The 15,386-nt window shown below is 29.2% G+C and overlaps 1 protein-coding gene across 2 annotated transcripts in view; it reads right to left on the bottom strand.

Moving 5' to 3' along the window:
* Positions 1–15,386, bottom strand: part of LOC112685278 (filamin-A) — a 117,111-nt gene that overhangs the window by 64,890 nt on the left and 36,835 nt on the right. The window lies entirely within an intron of this gene.

Here is a 15,386-nt window from a genome sequence, read left to right on the forward strand (position 1 = left end):
TTAAAAAACGTACGAACACACGTTTTCTGTATTAAAAATATATGTTTAAATAAAAATAACTTAATACACCCCATAAAAAGTATATTATGCGAATCCACTTGATAAATTTAATTTGTACATTATAAGCTTTTTACATAAGATATGAAACATTTCCATCTACAATGCATACATAGTATATCGATATAATCATAGAATTCACTCGGCTAAACAATGGAAAAATGTACAACATAACCTACTCAAAGGATTGTTCAATCTATATAAAAGCCAACTTTAAATGCAATGCTGTTAATTTCTTGGTTTGAAATAAAAATCCATTATTTTTTATAGTATCTGTAAGCGGTTATAATATTTATAATATTAAACTACAAGAATAAAAAATTAATAAATATTTAATAAAAACACAAATTAATATAATATTTCAAAGAACGTACTTAAATATACCAGTAAAGATCTGTCAAAAAAATATTTTAAATATAGTAATATTATGTTCATTTTTTTATGCCTCACCCCTATAAATAAAATAATATTCTATTTAGGATGAGAAGTTTAATTCAAACATTGAAAGAGGAAATCAATTATATTCGGTGTCATACAATTGAGAACGGTTGAGACAGAACAAATAAATAATACATATTGTACCTTAAATTTAAACGATTGAGAATGATTTTTCGAGAAATGTTATCGTTTATTTAATTTTTAGAAATAAAGATAATGATTATGAATAGAGCTCGGATTTAAAAAGTGTCAAATATGATGTAAATATGCAAAGAAAAAGTGGCTAAATATGCAATTATATACATTATGTTACACTTTATAAAATGCGATTTTTTTTTAAAACCCCACTTTTTTACAAAATTCTAAATATTTTATCAAAACCAAAAAAATGGATGATATCCACGGATTTATATTTCAAATCATATAAATCAGTCTAAAACTTTTAGGAAACTTAAAAATAATAATAAAAATAAAAAAAACAACTAAAAATAAATATTTTAGATCATTTGAAGTTACCTACTATCAAAAAACTAATAGAAAACTTAAAAAAAATTCAAATCAATTAAAATAATATTTTTAAACTTAATATCTATCATGTCTATTTGTGCTCTATTCGAGGCGATTATAAAATTTACTGTAAATTAAAATAGTTAATTTATTAAAAATCCATTAAATATGCATGTTATATACATTTATGAACAAATATACAATAACCCTTGAAATATGCAAAATATGCAATATGAAATTTGGTGTTTAAATTCGGTGTGATATGAATCGTGAACATTTCAAACCTCCATAGACGTGCATACATTTAGTAAAAACATGTAAATGAATATAAATTTGGGCTCTAATTATGAATATCATGGTGATTGATTATTTATATTGCCTATATTCGTAATTTGTGGATAAGCCAAATTCAGTTGTTCCATGAACAGCGGTACAACGTAATGTGTATAGTGTTTGTAATGTAAAACTTTAAAAACAATAACGTCTGAACGTGGAGAGTAAAACAACGCAAAGACGGATTAATGAAATGTAAATTTTCCAATAACAATTGAAGAGCCAGTATATTAACTTCAGAAAATTGTTTCTTTATAACTAACTTTTATTATTTATTAGTAACTAATTCGTATTCTATTAAAATTTAATTTCAAATATACTATTTTGTATTTTTATAAATATATGAAAAGTTGTATAAAAGTTAGCAGATAAAAACGTGAATCGTATTCTACCCAATTATACTATATTTGATGCAAGCACGGATTCAGAAGAAACGCTGTATTAAAATGTGTTAATGTGTTCGAAATCAACACATTTTACTATCAATAAATAAAAAAAATTCAATTTAGTTTAAGAAAAAAAGGATTCGTTATAAATTTTAGTTGAGTGAATAAATTAAATTAATTTTCGATATCAATGGATTAAATGTTAATCACTAGTGGGAGTGGGAGGAATTGAAAATAATACAACGTTACTTTTGGGTCATTATTCAGCGGCAAATAAGTTATGATAAAATCGAGTTAATAACAAATTGAAACAATATTATTGTATATTACGATAGTACACTAAATGTGTCAACTTTAGCTAAAAACATTTCAATAATGTAGTACGATGTACTCATATACGCATATATGTCGTTAAAATAGACAATATACTCTGCACCGGTGTCAATGATCCACGAGTATACGACCAAAATATAGTGTTCAATAGTTTCGTTCTTAATGAACAAATTACAATATAATATTATGTTAACAAGCGTACATTACATACGAGCAAATACTAACGTGGGCGTTGACCGTTCTAACATAATGATAAATGTATTTGGAAAGTTTAGGTAGAGTTAAAATGGTGCTAATTAAACAAATTAAATTAGCAATCCTATGTTACTGTAGCGAGACTCAAAAAGTATTTTTCGTAAACATACACCTTAAGAGCATTTCATGAATGAACACTATCGATACTTTTTTTTCATTTTTCTAATCATTCATGCATTTTTATTACGGGTAATAAATATTATATTGAAGTATGAGCACTTGGTAAATTATCATGTCACAAAGATTATATACAATAAAAACAAGATTTAGTTGCCGAGGCATTTTTTTTCAAATAAAAAAAAAAAACAAGATTATTTGCATCGTCTAATATATACAAAGAGGAAATCGAGAAAAAAGTCATCACACGAATTTACAACCAATCAAATTGAATTAACGTTATTAAGATGTTTAAATCACTCTATGATTAATAGAATCATGCCCGCAGGTCCGTTTCAAATGTCAAATGTTCACATACGGTAAACCGTTAGTTTTGTGTTTATAGTAGAGCTTTTGTTGCCCTTTGAACAAGTTATGCATGTATCTTCCCCGTAGTCTAAAAAAATTGATTTGAACTTTTCTGACGAAAATACAAATCGTCTATTGTTGTGGAAGAGCGAACTTTCAAAGAGTATGTAACCCTTCCTCCTCCAATCGCAATACCAGACCGTGATTCGCAGTCCTCGGATCGGCTGGTATCTATGCGATTCACTCCTATAACTGCAGACATTGACCCGAAATGTATGGATTGGATGTGTTGCAATTTGACTGGGGGACGTAAATTCCGTTCTGTGCACGTAAAGATGTCAACCTGGGCGAGAGCGATTTCAGCTTATAGGTGACAAGGATATTACGAATTGTGTGGAACTATGACAGTATACGGGTACTGTACCGCGGGTCTGTAGATATCGTAAAAAAAGTAATAAAAAATAACAAGACGAGAACCTTCAACAAATGTGTGTAACGACGTAACGAGTCACGGACACCATAAGTAATTTTTCTCCCTAACGATATTTTTACAGTCGCACCCACGCGTATTTGTATTTCTGTAGTAATTCTAGTTGGAACGATGTATAGTTATAATATTAATTCCAATTCAATAGGTCGACATATTATTTCCAATTGCGGTAATTAATAACAACAGTACAATTTAATAGACCGAAATTAAACCGCAGTTAATAGGAAATCGTCCAAAAAGGCATGAGAAAAAATATTTTTCGATTGATAAAAAACGAAATTTAACAATTAACTTTGTTTTGTAGCATTATGAAAAAATAAAGCTAATACTGTAAATAACAATCTAACATATTATATAATCCTAAAAGCTAAAAGTTAAAAGCTATGTAGTGACGAAATATATAGCTGGCTAAGTAAACATCTTTACAAGGTATTCTTTGAAACATTCTGCAGTCTGGTTTCAAATGGAGTTGAAGTGAAAAGTAAAAATGGTTTCGAAATACACAATATTTTTAGCGTATGGAAAAAAATCTATATTTGTTTCGAATAAGGTAAGAACTTTCTGATAGATATAAAAAACAATATAAAATATTATATTGAATCCTGTTTTAATATTTCCAACGGAGTATTTTTTTTCGTTTTCCGTGACTGAAGTTGAAGCAAATAGGACGACAATTTTTCATGCCTGGAATAGTCCTGGTAACAGTAATTTTTTTATCTTAATCTTATTTCGGACTGAAAGTCAACACGAGTTGACTTTCAGTCCGAAATAAGATAAAGCCGATTTCGCAATTAATCGACTTGAAAAATATTGATCAATTTTTTCAACGGCAAGTCAATGGCGAAAACTCCGGTCGAACGTAGAGTGGCGGACAGTAATAAATGTTTTTAAACAAAACGTACGTGGCGCGATGAATCCGTCGAGGACGTGAAAATCGTAAAAATCATGTGTATAATTATAAACATAACATATAGCGATGGATGCGCGCGATCGAATAGAACATAAATAAAAAATTATGTCAAAATATGGGTTTGGTCATCGAACCGCTAACACCGAATGCAGTATACCACGGTAATTCGTTTTTGGACGTACCCAACGTGCAGGTAAACGTTACTGTGTAATACGTGTGTATGTGTGTGTGTGTAAAGTATGTGTTCCGGTATGCACGTCAAAAAGCATCCAGTGACTAACTTATGTGCTAGCGGCGATACTAAACACGCACGAAAAATGATGTAAAACTCAGTGTTTCAGAATTTGCAGCCGCCGCGCTGCATTATTACAATATCTATAAATAACAGGAGTAAATAAAAATTAATTAAAATGGTAAAAAAATAAAACGCGGATTTGTAATAATATGTTTATCATAATGTAAGCGCACCATGCATCATAATATCGTGCACTATGTTGTGGTGATAGGCAAACGATGATGTAATACAAAAACTGCGTGAAAATTACACAAAACCTTTGTAATAATAAAAAAAATTAATAAATCGTATGATAGTATCTCGTGAAAAAAAAAAACAAAGAATACCTTATAATAATCTATCTCGTCAACAATAGTGTTTCGCATTATTATGGTAAAATATTATAAATGCATTAGCTGATTTACTTAACTTCGCTCGGATTAGTTTTTAATTATTATGAACAATTTTTTTTATTATTTTAAAGTGCTAAATCACACACACATGGAGTATAATACTATCAAAATCGGTTAAATCATTTCGTGTACAGTTTTTACTAATTATGTTCCTGTGATCTGCATATAATATCATCCACCATATCATTTTTGTGCTTTTCCATAACTTTTTAGGGTTAGAAAGTTCACATATCGCTGTCGTCAATGATTGTCATTCTTTACAAACCCTCTTGCCTCACTTGCTTTTCGAAATATTGAATATATCTTAATTATTGTGCTTTTTGAGATCTTTAAAAGAGGTTGTCTCACGCACATGGCGTAAAAATATTTTCAAATAAAAAATATTTCATATTACTAACTTGGATCATATAAACTAATCTAAGGCAATATTTAATCATCTCCAGATTTATCACCCATCTGATAACGAAAACCGAAAAAGAAAGCGATTTCCATTATATTTTTTTTAATTTAAATATTCGTATATTTTACTATATTGACGATATTACTAATTTTTCACAATTCCGTTCAAAATAATCAAAATTTTTTAAAACATGGTTATTGCTATGAAAAAAAAAATGTGTAAATAACAAGTAATAATTAATTAGTGATTACATTTTTTTTCGAAGTTTTATATTAAATGTGATAATGCAAAAATCAACTGTGTATATAATATATGACGTAACAGGTGAACGGAAATAGTGAACGAATCAATTATTTGTTCATCGGCCGTAGTATTATATTCATGTATACGATCGGCACAATAATAATAAAAACGATAGTTTTTTTTTTTAATACGATAACATTCCATTGCCAATCACGTATATCACGATTCGTAATATTATATATTTTAATAAAATACATTAATACTATATTACCCAATTTGTTTCTATTATACTATTATTTTCGATTTCCATTACATGTTGATTTACATCCGACGACCATTCCGGTCGTAAAAGCAACTATCCATACAAGATAAGTAGAGGGATGCCTTATAATTCAAAAAGGCATCCCTCTATTTATCTTTACCACTGATTATGTCTATTATGAGTATGTATATACACATTCGCCATAGTATGCAGAACTCTATACGATTATAGAATAATTTAACGACTTACACACTGCTGAAGGGTTACAAATTTATATTAATTTTTCATTCTCCCTCGTGAAATAATGTTATGTTCGCCGTTTTATGAAATTCTAAGCGTTTGTGATTTCAAATATAAGATTCTAAACTTGCAATAATAATACACGGAACGCAGAAATGAGACGGAGAACACGTGTGGAACTACTTTATGTAAATGCAAGCGTTATGAATACTGTACTTATAATAATGTACTGAAAAATATGGAAAAAATATTTAGTGAATAATTATAGGTTAGATTAAAATAACTATATTTTAGTGATACAATATACTAAACTTCTACTAAATAATTTAAAAGAATCAGCTGCCCGTGGAGACTGATAGTATTATTTAATATTTACAGTTAGTTCGGTCTATTGCTATAGTTTATTAAACAGTGAATGCTTTAAGCAAATTATAGCGGTACAACAGAGTATACCTTTGATATTTTTACGTTAGTGTTATAACTTTTTAGTAAATACAATCTCAAATAAATAATGTGCAAGTAATCTTGTATATTAAACGATGTATCTACACTAATATATATTATCAATTACTCAAGTGTTGAAAGTTTCATTTTAGTCAAACGTTTTACGTAAAACGTGTTTCATCAATATTTTTTATGACAATATTATTTAAGTTGTTTGTGTTTGTTTCCACATTTTAAATGCTCAAGATACATAAATATATTATATTGCCTAGAGAAACAATTGCTCTCGAGGGAAACCACGTACGCAAATTAAATAGGTAACGTAATAATCAAGATAATTTTATACGATCCGAAGTATTCACAAATCCGAATTATTGCTATAGCACCGACGATTTATTACAATAACAAGTACCCTCGAATAGCAACCGTTATACGGGTTATAGGTAAAAAAAAAAAATGAGTCGCAAAACGAACGTAAACAAGTATAATCGATAATAAATAAATCTTATGATGTTAACTGTACACTGAAGACTATCAGAAATTAAATTACAGAACTCAATAATAACTATAAAAATAGAAACGTACACGAACTAGATTTCGGCAAAGAGGTTTAAAGAGTTTAACTTTTAATTTACTTATTCGTTGATAATCATTCTTGTAATAAAATTAATGATCAACGAAATAATTAAAACGCATTACGCATTATTTGTCTGACCTAATAGATTGATCTCGATAATAATTATGAAATCATCGTGTAGTTTGCATGTACATGATATTCCGTCCGTCATAAGTCCGAGTACCAACAAAATCAATATGGAAAACATAAAAAAAATAAAAACGGACTAGCTTATGTTGCTTTAAGCGTAGAAGTCAAGGGTATATAACTGAACTCTGGAGTCGTCGCATTAAGGTGATTTCGAATACGACTTAAATATCAGTATGTTATTTTGTAGAAATTTTAAGACGATAAATACGTCTAAATTATTGGTTTTAATATTAATGTTGACATAAAATTACGACATAATATCCAATCCTCGAAAAACGTTTCTACATTTCTATTTACTTCAGATGTTGAATTCTATTTTCCATTTTCAAAGTAAACTTTTTAACATTATTAGCACTGCGATAATACATAATTTTATATGTGTATTTTCACCCGTAACTTCGGCAGTTATATTCTACGCGCGTTCAATATGTACAATCGCATGCGATATTATTTCGACTTAGCAGATCATTATTTTAGTTCAGTTACGTTGTAACACTTTTTTGGACGTTAGGGTTATGGTATTTAAATGTTTTGCGGAAGGTCGCAGTGATACGGTTTCACCGATAAAATTGTTTCGATGAGTCGCATGCACAGTTATTATAAAATAATATAATGTAGTCGGCAATGTTGCTCTCTCTGATAGCGTCCTCGTGGACGCACTTATGCATGCACGCCCACAGAGTATAATATGTAGATATATATATATATATGTGTGTACTACGTCATAATGTTTTAAATGAGATGATTGTCTCGTCTAACCGTTGGCCGCGGCGAGGATATTTTATGTACAGATCGCCCGAGGGTGTAGTATATGTTTGCTGGGATAACAGGTTTACGTTTTTCCCTTGTCTTCCGTCCGCCGAATGTAAAATGAATGCAAGACGCAACAATGCGGCGGCGATTACTCTCCCCTGTTACCGGACGACGCGCGTACCATATAATACCGTGTTAATATGCGTGCGCACACACAGTCTTACCGACGAAAATCAATAAATCATTCGGAATTCCATGTCGGATTTATGTATACCATCGTCAGTCGAATGTTTTTTTTTGGTTTTCTTATCCCCATCCCTCTCCCCTGTACGGCGCATGGTCTTAATGGTCTTCTAAGAAGCAATGTTTAAAAAGACAAACACACGTAAAAAAAAAAAATTTAAAAAAAAACGAAAAAATGCTTTTAGAACTCAACAAACCTTGCGTATGGTAGTAATATTATATTCTTGACCGTCGCCCTGTTTGAAAATACGTTAGCCTAAACCGCCTTAGCATAACAATGGCCGATTCTACAGAGTGACCCGGTGAACGGGTATACCTGTACAATACATAGATTTGTTTTCTATCGCTTGACATAGAAAATTCAACTTTTTGTTTTTTTTTTATTCTAAATCTAACTCAGTGCCCGTAAACTATAACGACCAAATACTAATTTAGAGCGTTTTTAAAAAAAAATCGCAAGACGGAATAGCATAATTTACGCTACTGTCGACGTTTATTCGTTTTACACGAAAGAGATTTTTACTACTTGTACTGTAGATAGGTATATCTATATATCTATATAGGTATATATAGGTATATTATATATATATAATCTATATAATAATATATAATTTTAAATGATTATCTATATAAACCTTATTTGATTAGTGATATGCAATATCTTACAACTATTAAATAAAAATAATTTTAATAAACATTTCAAATTCGGTAAAAAGTATTTAAGAATAAATAATTAAGTTCAACTTAATTTTTTAATATTTGTGTCTAAATGTTACTGTGTTATATTATTATGGATATTATCTTGTTTTTGTTCATTTTTCTAACGAAGAACTTTACAAAAAAAAATAAAAAATGAAACAATGAACAAAAGAATGAATAAAAAAATTAAATAAATAAAAATACTTTTCAATAAACTTTTATGACTACAAAAAAAAAAATAAGTTTATTTTCTATACAAGACTTGTACATAACAAGTAAAAATCTTTCAGAATTTATTCTACTGTATTTATTTGCTGTAGTTTTCGAAATTTACAAAAACCAATATGGCGCCTTTTAAATATTGTGGTTCGGTCGTAGCTTTACTTATATTTTGTCTGAGAAAAATAAAACCTAGTGGCACTTAACGAGGCAAGTGTGCATGCACCAGTCACTTAAAACGGCTAACAGCAGCATAATGAGTTTACCGCGACGCGACGGACTTGACTATTTGTTTTTTACTACTTATTTGTTTTACTCTCAGTTGAAATCATTTCGGCGGCAGTTTTTATTTTTATTTATTTTTTTTTTTATCGATAACTGTCGATTATCCAGTTTTATTCAATATTTCGTTCGAATAAAGGACTTTCATTAAATTGTTAGCGTTATCTTTTAAAATTAACTAAATAAAAATAGGTTTCTTTTTCAATTCCCAACGGCAACGTTTGATTTTATTTAAAAATACTAATTTACAAGTCTACACAGTATCTTTAGTTATATGTGAACAGTTGGAAGAAAATATAATTCGAATACCTTTAACGTTGCATAGATGTCTCGCAATTATTTATTCCACGTGGGAAATCCTGCAGTATAGTATTATGTAATGTTCGCGTACAACATGTGTTCATCATGAAACCGTTAACCGAAATGAGTTAAGAAAAAAGGTTATGAAACCTAGGACAGTGCGTTCGTTACCACCTCCTTGATCTCCGCTTTTTACCAGAAGCACACCTGTACGGATACGACCACGCACTATACCTGCACGTTCTATGAGTGATTACGATTTCCGTTGTTAACGTCATCACTGAGTTAACTGCAGATGAGCAGCGTGTACACATGTTAACGTCATTCGAGTGACTAGACAAGATATATTATCATTATCATTATTATCATCATTATTATTATTGATATTAATATTATTATTATTATCATTATGTCGACGTTCCATCGTGTAAGTGCATTTCGTAAACGCGACGGGTGGCGGTTGCAACTCTCACGTGCGAGAACTCCGAACAGGCGCTGACCTACCTCGTACGGTCGGCTGCGATAATCTGCAGCTTCACACAACGACCGTTGACGTGCGATTGCGAAGAATTTCATTCGTAGTGGGACAATAATTTTTCATTACGGTTTAGTGCAATTTATATCGTATTTACATATAATATGTAATATGTAATATTAATATTAATCATATTACGTGACATAATATTTTTTTTTGTGGAAAACAATAAAACATAGTACGGCTTAGCGCACCGGGTCGTGGGCACGCAATTTCAGTACATAGGAGTATACCCGTATATATTCGCTACGAGACTCTGAACACGATCATCGTTTCGCATCGGGATACGTAAGTCTTATTATTATGATATAGTTCTATGATAAGCTCCCACGTCGGATGTATGCCGAAATTGGCCGTTTAGTAGGAAACAACATTGGACAAGATACATTTCATCGCGTTATCATAGCGGAATGTTAAGATATGAGCACCATGGTAATTACACGGTAATTGTGCCTACACGTTCCCTCGGAGTAATATTATCGTGCGAGTCCAGTGATGCATGCACCGGGATAAACATTCAAATGTAAGTATCACCAGTATGGGTGACTCAAGACTCGTGCTCAAGACTGACGCACGACCGGGCAGAGTTACGTCGTAATATAATAATGTTCTATTATCTATTATCTAAAATAATCAGTTAAATTTTATCTAAATAATTAAAAAAAAATAAATAAAAAAACTGCAAGTTAGTAGGTTAACAAGTAACAGGGTAACATGAGTGAGTATGAAAATTTTCAATAATCGTGATCAATGCTACTTTGGACTTTTATGTGACCTATAACTAGGGCTAGGGATTTCATGACCATAAAATCTTAAAATATGTACGCATTTATGTCCAAAAGAATCAATAAATATGCTATTAAAATATGCATTTAAAAAAAATTATATTTGTAATAATTAATTTAAATAAATAATAATAATATTTTTAGATATGATAAATATGATGATCTGAGATAATTATTTTCTTTTTTTCAGATTTGTTTTCATCTTATATTGAGTTTTTGTCTAAAACAAAAAATTTAAAATTATTTTAAAAATAAATTAAATTGAAAACATTTTTTTTCTATTTTTAATATAGTACTAATTACCTTGGACTTAAAGATATTTCTTTAAGCTGGGAAATTTGAATGACCGCCTATTATCAGCCAAAATATTTTTATATTTAGAAAAGGAACGTTCCACATCTACGGAACTTATTGGTGCAAACTTAAAAAATGGTAGGTCATTACTATTATTATCTGCAGGCAATCCGTCTGTATTTTGTTCATTTAATATATTCGATATTTTTTGTAGTTGATAATTTTGATCATTTCAAAAAGTCGTTCTATTATTATTATCGAGTTTCAACAAAATTTTGGCGGTGATGATTAATTATGTTACGTTGAGATACTACACTAAATTTAAAAATCGTGAACAAATAATGAAAATAGATTAAAGTCATAAAAACTATTAAATACCGTACTCAGTTAGTATTCTTGTATTTGTGATTGATGTAGTATAAATAAAATAAATTATTATGTTTTATTTATTAATAATCCTCAAGATCGGGATTTAACTATACATAGTTTGAAAAAAAAAAATTACAGTTGAAAAGTAAATTTGTTCATTGATTGTTCAACTCCAGTATAATGACTTATTTACTTGGATTATACTTAACAACATGTGTTATTTATCTATACATATTAATGGCTGATAACTATTCCCAATTCATTAAAAAAAAAAAAATAAATAATAAAAATTGAAAAATTGAAGAAAAAATGTTAAATTATTATCTTTTTATTGAATTAATCTTGAAATAAAATTAATATCAAATAAACATATAGTCTTAATATACATGTATGCATTATAAAATATGTGTTTGATTATCATTCGAAATAAAAAAATGCACAGTCACTTTTCATTTGACCATGTTGCAAATTAAAAATATGAACGAGAATTTGTTTTCTATAACTAATACTTAGCAAACAATTTTTTTTTTGAGTCATGTTTATAAATTTGAATAATAACTTACTATAGGTACGCGAATAACAGACAAAATTATGATTTTCAGTGCCAAAGTCTTATCGAGCTCGGGCAGAAAAAAAAACTCTCGAAAACCGACGCGTTTAATACGATATGATCTACTGCGAGGGGAAGGGATCATCATTTCGTTATTCAGAAAAAAAAAATTCAGAAAAAAATCCGACGTTCGAAATGACAACGTGCGTCTTTGAAATCCGTTGAAATATTGTAATAGTCACGAGTTGGCTACCAGAAATAAATGATGATCTAATCTTAAATATTATTAGTAGGTGGACTGTCGTCAGTTATTTGCGTGCACGACGGCAAATAGTATTATAATTAAATGGTAAGAGAAGAAGAAGGAAAAAAAATCGAAACGTTTGCCCTGTGCGCGTTGTATGTGTTCCGATATTATGACGATACCTATGCTAAATATGCTGTCTGCCTCTGCAGTGCGCGTCCCAATGCATTTCAGGTGCATTTGGTATTCTGGAACAGCTTTTTAAAACAGGTGGTTTTAAACGTCATATGCATAGAAGCAGCGATAAACAATTGCGCGTTTATCCGGCAATCCTACATGCGTAGAGCAAATCGATTTAAATGTTATAATATTGCGCAAAGGTTTATAGGATCGATGTATTATGACTTTTTCGTTTCATTTTCATTGTTTTGTAATGTCTTAGTATTGTCCACACGTGTGGTACCAGTGGCGTAGCTATCATAAGATAAAGTGGGACAGTGCCCTGGGGCGTCAGTATACAGGGGACCTTGGGGTCCTTAGACGATTCTGGAACTTTATAATAAATATATATTTATATATATATATATATATATACATAGTTGATAAATCAATTACCTAAGGTTAATGCACATAAAATATTATAAATTTGATTAGATACAAATAAATAAATTATAATAATTTAAATTAAATAACAATAATAATATAATAGGTTAACTAAATATTTATAGTTATAAACTGGATTTTCTTTTCACTTTGTATATTTATTAATTATCCGTTTTTTATCTAATGATGGTTAATAATGATAAGTATTCACATTTGACAGAATAGTTTTAAATGTTTATTTTATACTTTGATATAAAAATAATATTAGTCAGGGGACCTAGAATATTTACTGCCCCAGGGTCCTATCCTATCTAACTATGCCACTGTTCTACACCCTGCAGTTACAAACTGGTTTCATATGTGACATATTGCATAACATTTACTAGGTTATAGGACGGAATTGTGTTGTGCATACAACCGCACTTTTAGCACGTTTAGGAGGATAAATGCATGTTTTATGAAAATGATTAAAAAAGTGGATTTTCAGTAATAATAAATACTGAACGTATGAAAATAGTTATTTTCTGTATAACCAGTGTAGGCAATTATTCTTGTAATTAACATAATTGTTATTATTTTATTATTATTATGATTATTATTAAAATATCCGTTTATCAGATGATACTTTTTTTTTTTTTGTTGATAAAATGTATGAAAAGTGGTAAAATATATTAAAATACTATCTGTAAGAGTTCAGATATATATATAAATTTCATAAGAGGAAATTCAAAATTTTTGTCCCATAATATGTGATTGTGTATGTAAATTGTACTGTTATTTAATATATTAACGCTAAATGTACACAATTTTGTATAAAAATAAATTTATAATTGAAAATTATCTAGATAATTTTATTATTTATTTAAGATAATGGTTTAGACGTTTAATAGTTTTTAAACGTCTATATATATATATTTTATAATTTCAAAATCATTTAAATAAGACAATACAATTGTTTTTTATTTAAATAATGTTTTGCTGAATTTAATTTATAAATCATAAAAGTCTCGTAAAATTCGATTCATACGCCACTGTGGTCACACCGTCGCTACAAAATAGGAAAATATCGATATTGCGAAAAAACAAAGAAAAAACGAAAATAATAATAATAATAATAATATAACATAATATAATACACGCAAAACGGCGGCCAACTAATACGCTTTGATATGTATTGCAGTGTCCTTTCACGTCCTCTAAAATCTGTCAATAAGATGTCAATAATGAAATTTAATATATTGTTTTCAATGTTTTTTCAAAGACGAAAATCTAGCTCACGACCTTTATAATAATAAAATACATTATGTGGATACGATTACTCACGTTTATTTCGACGATATGACAATTTTATGCGGCGATGATAAATATATAATAATATACAGTGTGATGTTTCGCAATAGTATGAAGAAATAAAAAATTCGAGATTTACTTTTCTAAGCCGTCGGAAGGAATGAATTGATATATAATTTTTCATATAGGGATTACACTATAGAGCTTATACTATGAAATTGCACTAAAATAAAAAAACTGAAAAAAAAAACAATATTAACAGAAATTTTCCGGGAAAATATGTTGGGCCAAGGTGTTTTATATTATTTACTTAAAATGCCAAACTAATAAGATATAAATGTATAATATTTAATATATTTCAAAGTATTCGTATGCGATCTGTACAATTTCCCACTGCACCATGTTATATTTTTATAATAATATTTACATACTATTTATACGCTCACCTCATAAATTTACACGAATGGCATACTTGGCAAATTTAATGTAAGTTTTAAATTATTATATAATCGTAGGAGTTTTTGTTTGTATTCGATACAAGTAAATTATAATTGCGTTACGTAATAAATAGGATTAAAAAAAATAAAAAAAAACAATAACCATTATGACTTACCTAGGACAGAGATCTGTTAACGCTTTATGAGTGTGCTATAGCTCTTATAAACAAAAATAAAACGATTTCAGAAACGTTTCAATAGTCGCTTTTGCAATTTTGAACCGTATCCAAAAATGTAATTTAACGACTTATTGTTGAATGGCTGCGATTAATATTTTCACCATAAATGCAACTTCTGGTTTGAAGCGTGTTCATGGTATATCCGTGGTCTTATTATTACAATATGCATATATATAAATTTTGCGTCATAACACTCAAAAAGAGAGTAACTTATATTGCACTTAAAAGATTCAGAAATAAAACGCTCAGCACAATAATTTGAACTATAATATTAGAAGGGTCGAGTGAACGACCACTTAACGTATAGTTGTAAATAACTATAGTTGTC

This window comes from Sipha flava, unplaced genomic scaffold (assembly GCF_003268045.1).
Source record: "Sipha flava isolate LNK unplaced genomic scaffold, YSA_version1 272_pilon_pilon, whole genome shotgun sequence".
In the NCBI taxonomy this organism is placed as follows: domain Eukaryota; kingdom Metazoa; phylum Arthropoda; class Insecta; order Hemiptera; family Aphididae; genus Sipha; species Sipha flava.